This window comes from Pseudopipra pipra, chromosome 16, assembly GCF_036250125.1.
Source record: "Pseudopipra pipra isolate bDixPip1 chromosome 16, bDixPip1.hap1, whole genome shotgun sequence".
In the NCBI taxonomy this organism is placed as follows: Eukaryota; Metazoa; Chordata; class Aves; order Passeriformes; family Pipridae; genus Pseudopipra; species Pseudopipra pipra.
In genome coordinates, this window is record NC_087564.1 from 15,227,562 (window position 1) to 15,245,830 (window position 18,269).

Here is an 18,269-nt window from a genome sequence, read left to right on the forward strand (position 1 = left end):
GCTAATGGTCAGTCTCAGTCTGGGATTGATTTGACTCCAGTCCCCAGAGCTGCTGCTACCAGGGATTTCCAAGGAGTCCACAAGGCCTTTAATCTTTCCCTCTGCAAACAGGGCTGACCCCAAATCCCGACCAGCCCCTGCTCGGAGCCTGGTGGCAGCCGGAGCAGGTCCTGGCTGAACTCCAGACGGGGAATTTCTGTCCTGTCTGTGTCCCTGCAGCTTCATCCCTGGAAATCGGAGCTGCTCCCTCCAGTCCTGGCTGCTCCCACCACAGCCCCCGCTCCCAGCCCGGGCAGGATGTGCTGCAGGGGGAAAATTGCCTTTTTCTTCATTTATTTTCTTTAACAAGCGATTTTTTGCCCCTGAGCACACGCTCCATGGCTTTTCCACGTGCAGCCCCTCTGCCTCCCTCCCCTCTCACTGTCACTCTGATGCACAATCCCAAACAAATCCCACCTGTAAAGGAGGAATCCAGACACACAGCTCTGCTGCACCCTCCAAAGGGCTGACCCTCTCCAGCCCAGGAAATTCCTTGGCTACTTTTGGACCCTGCACAAGACTGAGTGGGTTGAAACATGCTAAAAAAACATGTTATTGCAACAGTCAGGGAGCAAAGGTTTGGATGTTGCACCCACAGATCTCCCACAGCCTCTCTCAGCAGCCTGAGCAGATTATTTTTTAAATATATTATATTATGATATGATATTAAATATCCTTATATTTAATATATAAATATATAGGTAGGGGATATATATAGAATATATGATATTATGTGATATATATGGCAGGGTTAAATATATATATTTCAAATATATATATATAGGATTTTTGACAAAGCAGTGGCCCAGTCACTCACTCCAAAGGTCAGGATGCAGAGGGGGGTTATCACAACATCTTTAAAAATCCTCTGTGTCCTCCCTGTGAGGATCTGCAGGCGACAGTGCCCTCTAGTGCACCCCCTCCCCAGCCCCCCTTTAGCAATAACTAACGAGCCCCTGGCTCATTAGCTAATTGGCACCCTGACATTTTTAAGGTTTATGGTTGGACTCGATGATCTCAGAGGTCCCTTCCAACCATAATGACTCTGTGTTTCTACCTGGACCCACCGTGCTGGGCAATCCCAGGGATGTTGGGACAGTCAGTGTTATCCCTGCAGGGAATTTCCACCTCCCCATTGCCAATGGGGTTTTTTCTCCCCACTTTTATTTTTGCAGCTCCCTCGGAGGACAAGGAGGATGAGAAGGACAAGGTCTGTGGACATTGGATCCTGTCATGGAGCAAGTCCTGAGTGCCCTTCTCCAGGCTCGGGTACAATCAGGTGTCCCATTCCCTGTTCTCCATCTCTCCAACCTCGTGGCTCCTCAGACACTGCCCAGGTGAGATGGGAAATCCCTGGATGATGCTACTTCTTCATGAGCATTTCACTAATTACTCCTCCCAGCAGCACTACCTGCCTGGCTTCACTTCTCTGCTCCAAGTCTTGCCTTGGGATGAGAATTCCAGAATCATTGAGGTTGGAAAAGCCCATCCAGCTTAGGTTGGAGTCCCCAGCCCTGGAGGTGCCCAAGGAGGGACTGGCCATGGCACTCAGTGCTCTGGGCTGGGGGACAGGGTGGGGATGGGGCACAGGGGGGACTCGGTGATCCCGGAGGGCTTTTCCAACCTCAGTGATCCTGTGATGAAAAATCCCCCTTTGCCAGAGCATCCTGTGCTCCCCCAGCTGGGGCTGAGGGAGGCAGGAGGATCCAGCAGGGCTGTGGATGCAGCTGTTTAACAGCTCCAGGACAGGGAAGGGTCGTTCCCGTTCCCGTTTAACCACGCACACGTTTATTTTCCTTGGCTCTGACAGGGAAATGGGCTCCTCCAGGACTTCTCATTAAGCAGAAAAAAATTTATGAGAGAGGATGAAAATTGAGTTTTACTGTCTGAGGTCTCAGGCAGTGCTGGTTCTGCAGACGTTTTTGTCATCTCGGGGAGGACTGAGAACATTTCTCCAGCGGAATGAAAACGTTTCACTTCCACATTTGGAGTCGGTCGCCCCGGCCGGTTCCGTCCCCGGCGCGGAGCAATGCCCGGGGTAACCCGACCCCGTGGGGGTTCCAAACAAAAGCCAAACACCTCACAATTTATGTCCAGTGAAAAATAACGTGTACATGATGTAAAGCGTTCTGGGGATTTGATGCTAATTTTAGTGGTCACCTTGGCTGCCTTTGAGGAAGTTGCTGGTGCTGCCAAGAGCAAATTTACCTGATGATGGATGAGGAATGGGAGCACAAAATAAATAAATATCAGCAACACCTCTTTTGTCCCCCCTCCCTTTTTGGCAGGTCGGTGTCATCCAAGGTCACGCATTTGTGGGGTAGAACTGCCAGAGCTTAGTGCTTTAAAATCATGTTTAAGACAGAGCAGCATCTTTAAGTGCTGGATTTAAAAAGAAAGGCTGAAGTAGGGTCTCCCAAAAATTCCTCTCCACTGGTCACATTTTCATGTTAACATGAAAATTAACATTAACTGTATTCTCTCCTTGTGTTCAGGCTTGGAAGAAGCTCCCCATGAGCAACCTGGTCCAGTGTCCCTGCCCATGGCAGAGGGGTGGAATGAGAGGAGCTTTAAGGTCTCTCCCAACCCAAACCATTCCATGATTCAGCAAAAATTCCTCTTTTTTCCTCCTGAAACCGGTTCTGCAAACTTCCATGCCAGGTACTGACCACTCTATACTTGACCTTTTTCTTCTGTTCATGGAAAAAATTGGGAAGTTGTGCTCTGAGATGGAGAAAAAGGAGGATTTACTGACAGAATACAAAAAGCAGGAAAGTTTTTTGTTTCCATCAGCTGTTTTTGGAGAGCAGGAATGGTTCAACAGCTCAAACCTTCGGGAAGTTAAATCTGGAAATGGCTTGGGAGAAAATAGGCAGGAGCCTCCTAAAGTGGCTCTGAGGACAGGGAGTGTCACTCCTGCCTTTCCAAGCTGCTGCTAATTACTTTCAAATAATTTATTTGCAATTAAAATGAAAGCATTTTATTTGGAAAAAAAAAAAAGGAAATAAATCAGGAAGTTCCACCATGAAAACCCACAAGTTTTATTTGTGTGGAATACCAGCCACGCTGCAGCTTTGGAGATGGCCTGGAAAGATTTCAGGATTTGGGGATTATTTGATTGTTCACTTTTTCCTCCCTCTCCAAAAAGGCTGTGGGAAGGGGATGTGTGAGGGCACAGCAGTAACACGACCTGCAGAGGGAGATGGGCAGAGAGTTTGTGTAGGTGAAGTGGGAAGGATGGGACAAGCTGGATTTATAGCAACCCTTGGAAAAATGATAAATGGAAGCTGTAATTTTTATCAGGGAAGGGGAGCAGACCACAGGTGAGGGAAGAAAATAATAAAAAAAGCATAAATTAGGAGTTTGAGGGTCGGGAGCAGAAAGCCTTTGGCTTGGATATAACGGGAGTTTGTCTGGAACGTGATCCAGGGAAGCACCTGGAAGTTACCTGCAAAAGGCTTTTCATGTGGGGGTGATTCTGTGTCATGGCTGTGCTTCCCACTGCTCCCAAACACATCCTGCAGCCACCACCCACAGCCAGTGTCCCACTGAACCAGATACTGGAGGTATGCAGGGTATTCAGTATGTACAGGGGATGTAATATATACTGGGTATTTAATATATACAGGTCATTTCATATATACAGGGTATGTAATATATACAGGATGTTTAATATATACAGGGGTTGTAATATATATAGTGTATTTAATATACACAGGGTGTGTAATATATACAGGGTATTTAATTATACAGGGTATGCAATATACACAGGGTATTCAGTATATACAGGGGATGTAATTAATACAGGGTGTTTAATATACACAGGGTATTCAATAGATACAGGGGATGTAATAAATGCAGGGTATTTAACATACACAGAGTATTTAATATACTCAGGCCAGTGCATGATTTAAGCCAGAGGGATTCTCCCAATGGCTTTAGGACAGGGTTTGATGGCTGGTGGGCAGCTGCCTGTCCATGCCCATCTGGCAGCACCAGTGCTGATCCCTGGGATTCGGGCTGATCGCTGGGATGTGGGGCTGATCCCTGGGATTCAGGCTGATCCCTGGGATGTGGGGCAATGAGCTCAGGGCCGTGGCTTTCCCCCACAAAGGAAAGCACCTCTCCAGGAGTCTCCATCGTGGGGAGAGTGTGGGAAGATCCACCTGCAGAGCCAGAGGGATCCCAGCACTCCGAGGATGTTCCCTCCCTCCAGCCCCAGGCTCAGCACATTCTCCTCAGAAGCCAAGGGAACCCCAGCTTGCCCCTGGTGGAGGAGGAGCCAGTGGGATGAATCCTACCCCAAAGAGTTGGTGAGTTTATTTTGGGAAGTGCCCAATCACCCAGCTTTGCCCAAGGTCCCAGCCTGGTCCGGGATCCCCAGGGATGTTTCTGCATCAGACACACGAGCAGAGCCCCTTGACTGCAACAGCCTGGGCAGAACATCCCGTCTCTCCTTGTCTGCATTGCTCCAGAAGGCTCCAGGGAGACCTTAGAGCAACTTCCAGTGCCTAAAGGGGCTTCAGGAGAGCTGGAGAGGGACTTGAGACAAGGGTCTGGAGTGACAGGACAAGGGGGAATTGCTTTTAACTGGAAGAGGGGGAATTTAGGTTTGATATATGGAAGAAACCCTTCCCTGTGGTGGTGGGGAGGCCCTGGCACAGGTTGCCCAGAGAAGCTGTGGCTGCCCCATCCCTGGAAGTGTCCAAGGCCAGGCTGGACGGGGCTTGGAGCAACCTGGGCCTGTGGAAAGTGTCCCTTCCAACCCAAACCATTCCAGGATTCTGTGATTTTGAAGATGAGCATCCCCAGAGGATTTTATGGCTTGTCGTTTGATTGGAATTACTCCAGGCTTGCATGAGCAAACTGAAGGAGTGGGAATGAACCAAATATCTCTCCATGACACATTTCCACCCACCACATATTTCTCAAAGAGCTGCAGCCTCACAGCATCCCAGACTTACCAAGTCTTGTCCTGACAGAGACAAGTCTGGCTCTAAACCTGCCTGGTTTCCTTAGGTCTGAGCCCATCCACCGCTCCCTTTTTGATGCCAGGAACGCCTCCACGAGCCGAATTTCCCTGGTAATTGTGCTTTGGATTAGTTTAGAAAATTGCCCAAGCCCTGGGTGAGCGCTGGCCGGGTCTCTCCTCCGAGCGCCGAAGGCTCGGGGGGGGCAAAGCCTGAAGAGCTGTGAAAGGCAGAGATGTAACAGATGTTGACACGCAGGGAAAATACGAGAGGCAGGAGCCTAAGATAATAAATCTGAAAAATTAACACGTAGGAGGACGAGAAAAGGAGCAATATGTTTTGGTAATCACTCTGAACTGCTGAACCCTCCTCCCGCCGCTCCAGGACGCCTGGCACCGAGCAGATGTCACTCACCCGGTGATTAACACATTACTGGATTTCTCCACTCGTTTAATAAAAGTTTTACGTAACATGCAGGTAATTGCTTCCAAATGGCAAGGTAACAATGTGGCCTTCTGTGGATGGCATTGTTTCCAGCATCCAGGTGAAAACTCCTCTCGTTGTCGCGAAGACCCCGTGGCCGAGCAGCTGCTTTTCCCGTCACTGCTCCGAGCGCCAGAGACAAAGGAACACCCTGGGAAGAGGCAAAGCCTTCCATCAGGGAATATTTTTTTTTTTTCCCTTCAAATGTCCAGATGAAGGGAGCCTGCAAGAAAGATGGAGACTGGTTACAAGGGCACAGAGTGACAGGACAAGGAGGAATGGCTTCCCACAGGCAGAGGGCAGATTTAGACTGGATTTTAGGAAGGAATTGTCCCCTGTGAGGGTGGAGAGGCCCTGGCACAGGTTGCCCAGAGAAGCTGTGGCTGCCCCATCCCTGGAAGTGTCCAAGGCCAGGTAGGACAGGGCTTGGAACAACCTGGGCTGGTGGAAGGTGTCCCTGCCCTTGGCAGGGGGTAGGACTGGATGAGCTTTAAGGTCCCTTCCAACACGTGTGGTTCCATGATTCCATGATATGGGCAGCAAAAGGGCTTTGTGCTCCCAAACTGTGCCACAGGTGATTATTCTCTGTGATTTTTAATATTTTTTCTGCTTTTCTTGCTAGAAAATCTTGTCTCTGCGGAGCACGTGGAGATGGTGGGAAGAACAGGGTGAGTGGGAAAGCCTGGGCAGCAGGGATGGGGTGTTGTTCTTCATGGAGCTCTTGCCCTGAACCCAACCCATGCTCAAAATTTAAAATCCATTGTGAAACCAGGGAAAAAAAGTGATCCCAACCAGTTTCTTTGCTGGGCATCTGTCCTGATGTACAGCTGGGGGGACTTGCTTTGCTCCAGTGTGCCGTCACTTGTTATTTGGGAGTCAGAGCAGGAGGGAGGTGTGACAGTGATGGATGTTCAGGGACAGGGAACCCCAACTGGCTGCAGACCCTGCAGACTCAGAGAATTGCTGGCTAACAGCCTTCACGGCTGTGAATGAGCTTCCCAAATTACTGGAGCTGGAGAACAGGATACCTTTTAAACAACCAATCTGTCATGAGCCGTATCCTGTGTCTGTCAGAGCCCAGCGTGACTCCAGTGGGGGAATCCATGACAAAAATCTGGGGAGGGCTGTAAAAATGCACGTTGATGTGGTTGTTTTGACATGACATTTCTTTTTAGGCAGCTTTAGGTGACTTCTGCTGCCACTGCAGGTCACACATGTCACCTCTGCCCAGCAGCATCACCGCTGTGGCTCCCCCTGCTCCTGAGGAGCAGCAAGGGTTGTCCCCTGGTCTTCCTCACAGAGGGAAGATGTGTCCAAGGTGCAGATGCCATCAGAGCAGGGCTCCAGCTGCTCTTCCAGCAGGCTCAGCCATCCTGTAGCTCCTGGCAGCCCCATGGAGAGCCCGGAGCATCTCACACAGCACCAGATATCTCAGTTTAGGGCCCTGAATCCCATCCTTGCTTCCCTGGAAGGTGGGTTGTGCCCAGTGGTGGCAATGCCCTTTGGTAGCCCCCCCTTCATGAGGTGAGCTGAAGGCATCAGCACTGTGTAGGCTTTCCTATACCTGGGAATTTTGGGCCTATTCCCAGCTGCTCTGTACAGAATGATTTATGGACACATTATTAAAACCATATTTCCAGCCTCGGAGCATGAGGGAACCACTGGGTGGTACTGGAGGCAACGTGCCCAGGGAGGAGGGGGGTGCTCCTTAGACCACCTGGCTTCTCAAGGGAGATGAAAAGCAACAAAGGGGGGCAACAGGCTGCCCCAAAGCACCAGAGAGGAGATGCTGGAGCAGGTCTGTCCTCCCTCAGGAGGAGCATATCAGCTGGGAAACATCTCCCAGCTCCTCCTGCACTTGGCTCAATTCCTCGGCTGTTTGTGCCCTCCATGACTGTCAGACACCGGATTTTTGCCCAGGGGAGATGGTCACACGGGCTGGGGGGAGGGGGGCAGATGCCAAGGATGGTGGGTTGATCCCACCGTGCAGCACATTGGAATGAGCGACATTCCCGCCCCGCCGGAGAGCGGCCGGGTGAGCTCAGGCTCTGCAGGGCTCTGCTCACATGAGCTCAGCCCAGTTCCCAGGGGAATACATGGAACACATTTGCAGAGCACCTGCTCCCCCCCCTCACACATGGAGACCTTCTGCCTTCAGGGTTTGAAGGATCCTTGCACTCACTCCTCACCTCGGGGACCCGGCCCTGCTCCCCTGGACCTGCCACAACGGGCCAGGTGGATCCCTCCTGCCTCTTCATGGAATCCTGGAATAGTTTGGGTGGGAAGGGACCTTAAAGCCCATCCAGTCCCACCCCCTGCCATGGGCAGGGACACCTTCCACCAGCCCAGGTTGCTCCAAGCCCCGTCCAACCTGGCCTTGGACACTCCCAGGGATGGGGAGTCCACAGCCTCTTCAGCAGATGTGTGACCTCATGGCCGTGCTGGCATGGGGGAGCATCACTGCATTTCCAACCTGGAAATCATTTGGAAAAAAACTGATTTTTTGTTTTTTAAATAGGCAGATTTCATCATTTTATGATGTCCACGCCAACTTTCATCGTGAGTGAAGGCCCAGCTCTTTTTTTGTGTTTGTTTTGTGGCTCTGTGAAGACATAAATCAGCCAACCTTGGTTCACGGAATCATGGAATATGCTGAGTGGGAAGGGACCTGTCAGGATCAACTCTTGGCCCAAGGATCACTCCAGGACATGTCAGTGTGCTCCAATGGCTGTTTGCTCTCCAGCTCTGGTGCTTTCCAGCCCACCAGAACGAGTCCCACCAATGCCCTCCAGTGCAAACCCCAGAGCTCAGAGAGCTGAGGACACGCCAGAAGGTTTGGCACGGCCCAGGGACGGGAGCCAGGGTGAGGACAGCGGGGCAAAGACTGGATAAAGCTCATGGGATGGCTGATTTGCTGCCTTGATGGCCTTTTCTTCCTGCAAACGTGTGTGGAAGGGCAGGAGGTGTGTGAGCACCCACCTGTCCATGGGCAGGGGGTTGGAGGGGACCCTTCCAGCCGCTCGGAGAGAGAGCGGCTCCGGCTGCCGACACCTCCTGGCAGGAGGCCTTTCAATTGCTCCATGTCTGTGTGCTGGAAAGCAAGACCTGCTGAGATGAAACCCTCTGGCCTCCTCCCCCCGTCTCCAAGGCAAACACAGACAGTTCTGTTCCTACCCCGAGAAATCCATATTTCAGCCTTGGACTCCCTTTGTGTGGGCTTTGTTTCATCCAGCGCCATGGAGCTTGGATGGCTTTTGCAGCTCATATTGTGCTTTGGATGCAGCCTCCTCTCTCCAGCCCTCTTGCTGCCTCCATAAAGAATAACAGCAGCCGGTGGTGTGTTTTCCCTGGATCACAGGCTGCTGGAAACCGAAGGGAAACGTTGCTGGAAGAGGGAGAGGGCCGGTGGGACGCTGCCGGATCCTTCTCCCCAGCAGAGCTGCAGCCTGGGCTGTTTGGCTTTCCCAGGCCTTCATGGTGAGCAACAAATTGTCCTATAAAAATTCTTGCCTTGAATTTTATTTTTCTAAGGAGACAGGCCCAACTTGGGAACTTGGGACTTAAATCTCCCCCTTAAAGGGATGGCAAAGTCCAAGATAGAAGCCATGGTGCTGAAATCCAGCGGGATCTTCAGGTTCTGCCTCCCTCCTTCCCTAAATCTGCATCTGAAGCCTCTTTTTCTGGCTGTGGAGGAAGAAAACCTTGCAAGGACATTTCAGCTTCTCTTGCAGGTGAGGAGGGACAGGAGCTGTTGGCCCCAGTGCCAGACTGAAGAACCATCCCCGCCAGTGGAGCTCCAAATCCCACCCTCTGGCACCCCAGAGCAGGGGGCAGGATGGGCAGGGGTGGGAGCAGCATCTCTTGGCCACGTGAGTCTCTTCAGCTGCTCAGACCAGCGAAGACAAATGGCCTGGAGGAAGCATTTCCTCTGCCGAGGGCTCTCGCCCGGGAGGTTTCTGTTCACAGCCGAGGTCAGGAGTTGAAAAATGAAGAAGAAAGGAAAAAGATTGAAAAGATCCATCTTCCCTTATGAAATCCCCAGGGCAGGGGGCATTTGGAAGTCATTTTTCACCGAGCTCAGAGCTGTTTCTGGCCCTTTAGCAGAGATTATTCTCTCCTCAAACCACACAGATTGGGACACAGGGAAGTGTTTTCCCTCTGTCCTGGCGGGTGTTGGAAGAGGAGTGTTATCCTGGGGGCAGGAGTGCACCTTCCAAGGGTAGGGCCTTTCCAGGGGGTTTGGGGTAAAGTGGAGCCAAATTCACACCGAAAATCGGTCTGTTTCTCAAAATTCAAACATTTGAAATGCACTGGGGCTCAGATGCAAAAAGAAATGAGTGGTTTGGATTAGTGCATCAATGCACAGGGATGGCTATTAAGGGGGAAAACCCTTAAAATAGGAAGGAGAATTTCAGCCTGGTTAAAGGAAATCGAAATAAAATTCCTTTCTGGAAGGAAGTCAAGAAAATTATTTTCCTTCTGTGTTTCTGTCTCTCTTCTTCTGGCTTATAAAAACACCTTGGCTCAGATATTACACCAATTCTGCCTTTTATTAAAAAGCCCTGCTTGGGTTGTGCAGATTTCATGCTGTTACATGAAAGTAAAATTTTATGACCAGAAGCTGAAATTAGGAAGGACCCTTTTTTTTGTTGTTGTTGTTGTCTTGGGTTGGATTTTGTTGGTAGTCAGGAGGGTTTGTTTAGTGTTGCTTTTTCTAAAGCACAGCCAACTCCTCCAGGGCTGAGCACTCCAGGCTTTTTTTGGGGATGCTCGTTCCAAACAGGTGCTGATGTTGGGAAGCTGAGCTCTGGACAGAGGAAGGAGGTGGGTGATGCCCTCCTTCTGCTCCACCTCAGAGCAAACAGGGTTCCATGGCTGTTCCAGAGCGGGAGGGATGTGTGGGAGAGCAAATGTGTTTCATTGCACGGGACACAAACCCTGGATGTCCAGCCTGGAACAGTGTTGTGTTGTGTTGTGTTGTGTTGTGTTGTGTTGTGTTGTGTTGTGTTGTGTTGTGTTGTGTTGTGTTGTGTTGTGTTGTGAGCAAAGTAACTGTGCAGAAGTGGGAGCTGTTCCCTCCTCTCACCCTCTATAAATCCAGATTTGATGGATCACAGCTTGGTTTGAGCCCATATTCAACACCAGCTGCTTGCTGGCTGGGTAATGCCAGCAGACTTCAGTTGTCATTTCTCACTGTAAATGTAGTACTTCTGTTTTTCCATTCATTCCACCCTCCTCTGCTAAAAAAGAAACTATGGAAGGGAGAAAAAAAAAGTCCTAAAAGGTCATTTGGTCCTTCCTTGTTGGGTGAGTTACAGGAAGCTGAGGGGTTACTGTGTCTGAAGGTGTTAAAGAAGAGTTGCAATATTAGAAGAGTTACAGTTTTGGCTTCTTTTGGGACTTTGGCAAGGCAGCTTTGCATCTCCAGGATCCATCCCTGCACGCTGTGTTGTTCTCCAGCCCTGGGAGAGATTCAAAGACCCCTGGGTTGGGGGGAGCCATCCCACCCATCCCAGCTGTGACTGGGCACCTCTCCCTGCACAGCTCCTGCTGCAGCTCCCTGGGACATCCCGAGGGACTTCAGGGCGTGGACCTCCTCTCCCTGCTCCAGAGATACCAGAGCTGGGATGGGGGATTTAGATCAAGCCCCCTGGCCCCTCCAGCCCAAACCTCTGTGCAGGCTCCTCCTGCCCTGGGAAGATTTCCGGAGCAGCCGTGAGGATTTCCCCCGCTCTTTATCAATAACGCAGCAATAAAAAGGGGCAGCCTCTCTTTCCCAGGGCTCACAGAGCCCAGAATAATCCGAGGGATTTGGCTCCCCCCAATAGGCAGTTTACTGGTGGGCAGTGCTTTCCAGCCCCTCTGTTGGAGGGGGCTGTTCCCCCACCACCAAAGTGCGACTGAGGCTCCGTGATGGGCTGGCCCATAAATCTCTCCCCTCTAATCCTTTCCATTCTACTTTTTCCAAACTGGGGGAGGAGGGGGGATACTGGGCTGGGCTGGGCAGCCCAAAGCTTTAACCCTTTGTGCTTTGGGGGATCTTCTGCTGAGCAGAAGAGGACGGTGGGTGGAAGGAGGGCTGTTCCCCGGCAGCCTTTTAGAAGCAGGTAGTTCTAGTCAGCAATTAAAGCCCCACTGACAGCTTAAAGAGCTCCTCTGGAAGTTTAATAAGTCCACCACTGGATATAAGAAATAAATCTGGCTGCATTACAATCACTTCCAACTACTTAAGCAATAAATGCAGGACTCTGCTCTCGTTCAGCCGTGACGTGGGAATGTTGCTGCGCTCCCCGCTTGGTTTCCAGGGCTGGGATGCCAGAGCAGGATCCAGCTCAGCCACTGGAGCCAAGGAGACACTGTGGAGGTCACGGGGCTGTGCTGGGGGTGGGGTGATCCAGGCCTTCAGTGTGAGGTCACTTGGAATCTGAGGCTGAAATGTTCCTGAAGTTCCCATCTGGGAGCAGACCTTGTGTGTCAGGGGGGCTCCCAGCCCCTCCCAGCCCTGTCACGTTAAATATTCCCTGTATGGGATATCTCCATGCCAGGGAGAGACAGGAGCAAGCCCAGGGCAGGATTTGGGCAGTGAGGGGCTTCTGCAAGCGCCCCATCGTGCCTTCCTTCCCTGATCTTCATCTTTGAGGCGTTGCAGTGCTTGAAAAATGAACTTTGTGTCCATGTTCTCCTCAAAGATCCCGGGCTTTTTAAGCCCAGCTTTCTAAACCGTGCTGAAAGGTCCCGCACCGGGCAGGGGCTGCCTTTGAAAGGGAACAAATTGTCGGTTTATGGCTCCCAGGTGAGGGGGGGGGCTGTAAATCTCCCACCATTTAATGCATCTGGTCTTTTCCAGGCTGGCTACCAGTGTTCCAAGGAGGAGAGGGAGGAATAACCAACATTTCCGGCCATCGGCTGCTCGCACAGCCCCCGGGAGCTCCTCAGGAAGGTTTTTAAAGGAATATTTATGGATGATCCCGGTGAATCAGGCCCTAAAAGGTACCAAGAAAGGGCTGTTGTTCATTAACATTTGGGAGCTGTGCATTGAGGATTTCCCTGCGGAGGGGCAAAAGAAATGGAGTGAAAGTGAAGGGGCTTTCGAGTTAATCCAGTTCTTTTTGAACGTTATTGTTGTTGGTAAAAAAATCAGAACCTTATTTTTGATGAAGGAAAAAAAAAAAAATTAGCAGTACATTTTTGGGATGGTTTTCCTCCAAAGGTTCTTTCTAAAATTCCACACTGGGTTCCTCAGCAAATATCTTTGTTCTTACTGATATATGGATCCGTGGCTGAGTTTTGGTTTTTGTTCACCCATGTCTCCATGCTAAAACAACATCTCTACTCCAGCTAATAACCTGGGAATAACTTCAATTTGGTGGGTTTTCCTAAAGAAAACTTCCTTATCACTGCAATTTATTTTCAGTTTGATAAAAATGGTCTTAAAGCTTTGCAGCTTTGTGCTCACAGTGTTCTCCAAGTTAAACTTCCCCATCTCAGTAAATAACAGATCGTTCCCCGAGCCTTGTAAAATCACTTTGTATTAATCACTTTGCTTTTGTGAACAGGAAAACTGAGCACAGGAGGAGGGATGGTTTGGTGGAAGAGCATCCTGGGGTTTCTACTCTCAGAGCCTTTTCCTGAGACATGAGTCACTTAAAAGCCTCCTGTAGACTCACTGATAAGAGAAACTCCCTCGAGGTGAGCCCGGGTCTGTCCTTCAGCGTGTTTATGTAAAGTACCTTTGGAACACATTTATTCCACGGAATGTGTGGAGGAGATAAGGCCACACGTGCCCTCTGAGCCTGTTTCTTTCAGTGCAATGTCTTGAGGTTTATCTGAGTGTGCCTGAGATCAGAGTTTGCCAGAAAAAGAGAAAATCAGGGTGTTCTGTCAAAACTACAGGTTTGACATAATCCCCAAGGTTTGAACTTCTTGGGAGTTTTGGTGCCCATCCTGCTCCCAGAAGGGACCAGCAGGCTCCTGCAGCTCCCAGCACCTCCCAGTGGATGATGGTGTTTTCCCAGTGTCTCCTGGCCATGGTGGTGGGTGGGTAGGCCCAAGCTGATGATGGATGGGGCCCATGGGGTCCCTGGGGCTGTTGGATCCAGCACTGCAACAACAGGGTCAACAGTAGAGACACTTTATTGATGTCAGTGAATGTCCACTGTGCTCAGCTGCCATCCTGAGGGCCCAGCTGTAGGATCAGTGGACAGAGTCCCCAGAACTGTTGGATTTGGGTCTCCTTCCATAAGCACGGGGTGGTTCCAGAGTAACTGAGGCTGTGCATGGGGCAGTTTGATGTGCAGGGCTGTGTGGGTGCAGAGGTGTCCATGAGGGCTCCAGTAATGATTTCCTGGGAGAAGCACCTCTTTTTCAGAGGTGATGTGCCTAATAGATGGAAAACACCAGGGACAACCAGGTGGTAAAAAGAAAGTGCTTCCTTCTTATCCTAAGCCATCCCCCCTTCTCAGCACACATCTGGTGTTTCTACACCAGAAGAACCTTCTCACACATGTTCATCCATGAGCAAAATCCTCCAGGGAGAAACTGCTCTGACTCAGCTCCTCTGCTCAGCTCTGTGTGCACTTGGCACGAGACAGGAGGTGAAGAGCTCAGCCCAGGCAGAGCAAACCTGTCCTCCAAGGCCTGAGATGCAGCAGATCCTCCAAGGCCGGAGAGGCAGCAGGCGGGAAGACGCTGGTTTTTTGCCCGATGAGCAGATCTCCAGCTGTTCTGCCCCATCCTCCTGGGACGGGGACAAAGGAGGGGGTGCAAAGCCACAATGACTTCACCAGCAGCACAAGGATAGGATGGTGTCCAGCTGATCCTTGCGAAACACCCTCTGGAGTGTGCTGGCTGTGGGAACTGTGCCCAGCTCCGTGTCCTGCCATCGCGGCGTCCTCGCCTGAGTCACTTCTAACCCAATACTGAGTTGTTACCACTGGCATCAAAAAAGGGGTTTTTTTGCTTTTCAGTGACTTCACAAATCCAAGACACTGCCAACTATCCCCCCTTCACAGCATTTAAAACATCAACACTTCCCTCCCAAATGAAAAGGGAGTCAAAGGTCCTGTGCTTCCCTGTGCCCCTTGCTCTCCCACAGCAGGGATGTGGGGGTTGGCCTTTTAGGAAGCCTCCTCTGCTCCACTGAACTGTATTTGCAATTTAGGACTGTGGCCTTGTGATCCTGCACCCAGTGTGTGCAGTGGGACGTGGGGACAGGTCTGGTGGGGAGCCTGGTTTAGCTGTTCCCTGGGTTTGCCACAACAGCTCAGGAGCTACTGGGGGACAGTTGAATTTGGTCCATGGCCACAGCACCAAGCCTGCCAGAGTTCAAGAAGCATTTGGACAGTACTCTGGGGCCCATGGTGTGACCCTTGGGATGGTCCTGTGCAAGGCCAGGAGCTGGACTCAGTGATCCAACTCTGTGATCCTGCAATTCCCAGTCTGCCCAGTCCAGAGGTGTTCACCCTTGGAGTAGGTGCTCCAACTCTTCCCTCTTAACTCCCACGTGTTTCCAACATCCCTGTTAAAAAGAAACCTCCATCTCTCCCCCTCATTTCCCTTTCTCTGAGACTCTGCTTGGAGCTTGCACAAGCCTTGCCCAACAACAACCCTGGCGCCCGTCCCGGCGTGGCCGTCGTGACTCCTGCGCAGGGAGGGCAAAGGCTGTGCTCGTGCTAGTTTTGGGGCAGATTTCGCTCACCTCTGGCACCTCTCCCTCCTCACTGCTCCCAAATTTCCAGGGTTCCCCTCTCTCTCCAGCTTTCCCTCCTTCTGGGCTCACCTCTGCCTCTCAGAGGCCTCGTCCCCGGGAAGCCGCAGCGAAACGTGGCACAGACAAAGCCAGAAAACCACCAGGGAGTTCAGGGAGTTTTCCTTCCTTGCTCTGCTTCCTTTGGGATGGCATTAAAATGCAGCAGAGGATGAGACCTGGGTCCTGCTCTGGTTGTGGAGGATTTTTCCACTGGCACAAAAAAGGGTTCTGAGAATTCTTTTTTACAAAGGAAAACACAGAGACCACGGCCACGGGGGCTGGAGGGCTCAGCCTGGGCTCCTTGCTCTAGGAACCAGCCCTTAGGTCAGTGGTGGATAATCAAAACTGGGGAGGAAACCAAGGGTCTGGTGCCCAGCTGGTGCAAATTAGTCAAATTGTTAAGATTTTAATGAGTTTGACAACCGAAATCGCCTGTGCTGGTAATTCCCTTGCATGCTCCTGGGGAGAGGCATTGTAAGAAGAAGAAGGGCAAGTTGTTCCTCTTGGAAATCCTTTCACCTTCTTTATGCAGAGAGGAAAAATATCAGGGAAGCTGAGCTCTGGATGGTCTCTGTGGGTTGGAGGAACTTTGAGACAAGGATCTGGCTTGGCTCTGTGGTGGTATTAGGGAGTAGGATTTTCTCCCTATCCAAGTAGGGTAAATCAGGAGGAAAATGTACTGAAGTGGTGGAAATGAGCCATCAGCCCAGCAGAACAGCCTGTGCCGTGGGGAAACAGCAGCAGGAGAGGTCCTGGGGGGCTGGAAAGGGAGATTTGACCCTGCTCCGAGGCTCTGGCCAGCCTGGGAATGCACTATCCTATTATTCTGGGATTCTGTGACCCTGCAGGTTTGCACGAGCTCCAGGAGCAACCCAGTGGGGCAGCTGGAGCCTCCTGGCATGGGGGAATCCCTGCTGGCTGTGCCCTGCCCAGGACAAGGGACATCATTTGGGGTCAGCTCTGGTAAGTCACAAAACCCCCAGGGCTGGGACCCCAACTCCAGTTCAAGACACGGGGACCCCCATCAACAATGATGTGTTAAATCAGCAGAAAAACTGCTTTCCTCTCTCTTTGGATTCCTTGTCCTGCTTGCAGGAATCAGGGACCCTTCCCTCCACTGGGGAGCCAGAAAGCTCCCCAGTCTCGGCCAACCTTTTGTCTTGGTACAGCCCTGGCCTTTGTGCTCTGTATTAATTTAAGATGCTGTGAAGTGAGAGCTGTGGGGGTGGGAGATGCTGTCTAAAACTTGTTCAGAGCCTTTGCTGGGTAAATCCCCGTGGAATTTCATTTAAACGAGCTGACACCAGTATGAATCATGCCAGCATTACCCGCTCTCCAGCACTTCCTACCGACTGCCTGCAGGGCTCTTGCTTTTTCAAGTGAAGACTAAAAGCATCTAAAACTGTTTAAGACCCCAAAGTCTTAAAATAATAGGTTGGGTTTTTTGGTTTTTTTTTTTTGTTTTCACTGTGGAAGAAACAACATCTGCTATAAAAATCTGCTGGCCAGGGGCAGTGGGAGCGGATACCACTTATCAGGGGTTGGAAAGTGCCTCAGCCCCGGGCCTCATGATCCCAAAGTGGTGTCTCATCTGTCTGCAAGCTGGACAGATTAGATGTACACAGAGAGGATGGAGAAGTAGGGATAAAAGAAAGGACATGGGGAATTCAGTGGAAGGAGGAAGGAAATGAAAGCAAGACTTCCAGGAAAGGGAAGGAGACAACACTGTATTTATAAATACGTACCTGGGCTTAAGTGAAGGCTCCTAAAAGCTGCTGGGACACAGTCAGGCTGCTTTGGAATAAAATCCACGAGGTAGAGTGTCTGTTCCCAGGATTTAACTGAAGAGTGACATCTCTTCAGAGGCAGGAAAGTGGTCAGGAGTAAGCATGAAACATGTAAGATTGCAGAATTCAAAAGGATAAACATTATTTGATACCTTATTTATAGGGCACCACAGGGGAAAGGTAAAGGTTTCAGAAAAGAAAGAAGCACTTTAATTTTATCTGGAGATTTTCCAACAATAAAATCTAATCCATCATTCTCCGTGTGTGACTGCTCTTAATGAAAATTTAGAGGCTGTGAGTGAAATTTAGAATTCCCAGGGGATACTATTAGGAAGATGTCTAGCAGCTATGCAAAACCTGTTAGATCAGAGCCCTGCCAAGGGCCGGGAAGAGTGGAGTGTGAAAGGACAGCTTTTAATTCCATGTGCCGAGGCTCTGCAGGGCCCAGCCTTCCTCTCCTGGGTGGCAGCAGCACTCCTGGGATGGCTCCCACCAGGAGCAGCTCACTGGGGGATTTCAAAGAGACAAGACTTGGCCCATTTATATTTATTTTTCCCCTAAAGATCCTCCATGGTGACGAGAGTGGTTGATCTCCTCTCCTCTCCCCTCCTCTCCAGGTTTCTTGCCCAAATTTAGTGATCACAGTTAGGAGCTTTCCAAAAAGCAGAGAGTGAACCTATTTCATCAGAGAATCATGGAATGGGTTGGGTTGGAAAGGACTTTAAAGATCATCCTGTTCCATGGGCAAGGACACCTTCCACCAGATCAGGATCAAACTTTGGACACCTCAGCCCATCTTGGAGCTGCACAGAGCCACAAAGTGCCTCTCAGCCTGACCCCAAGGTAAGGTTGACCATCCCTAATCATTCCCAATCCTCTGCACTTTATTTTTAATCCAAGCAGATCACCAGACTGTTTCCAATACTTTTTAATGGTCAAAAAAGGGGCTTCGATTATAAAGACAATAATGTTAAATTATTGAAGGGCCTGGATGTACATCATGAATCAGTTTAATACCAAAGTCACTGCCAATTATTCAACTGATTCAAAAGGAGACTCCATCACAAAATGTTAAATCACAGGATAAATCTGTCCCAGGAAGGGCTTTAGTAATCAAAATTCTCTCAAAGCAGAAAAGGCTTTTTCTAAAAGCAGGGGGGGGAAAAAAGGTTACAGCTTCAGCCAGACATTATATAGTAATGCCAGATGTTAAACAGTTGACTTGAATTATTGGCAACTATC

At 50.4% G+C, this 18,269-nt stretch overlaps 1 protein-coding gene across 1 annotated transcript in view; it reads left to right on the forward strand.

The window, feature by feature from the left end:
* LOC135423294 (keratin-associated protein 10-11-like) overlaps positions 1-18,269 on the forward strand; it is a 30,332-nt gene that overhangs the window by 7,364 nt on the left and 4,699 nt on the right. Inside the window, exons 2-7 of the mRNA XM_064673384.1 lie at positions 1,215-1,376; positions 2,535-2,700; positions 4,154-4,352; positions 8,011-9,223; positions 12,340-12,482; positions 13,049-17,870. The gene's annotated coding sequence lies outside the window, so the exon portion shown is untranslated. The remainder of the gene's footprint in view (positions 1-1,214; positions 1,377-2,534; positions 2,701-4,153; positions 4,353-8,010; positions 9,224-12,339; positions 12,483-13,048; positions 17,871-18,269) is intronic.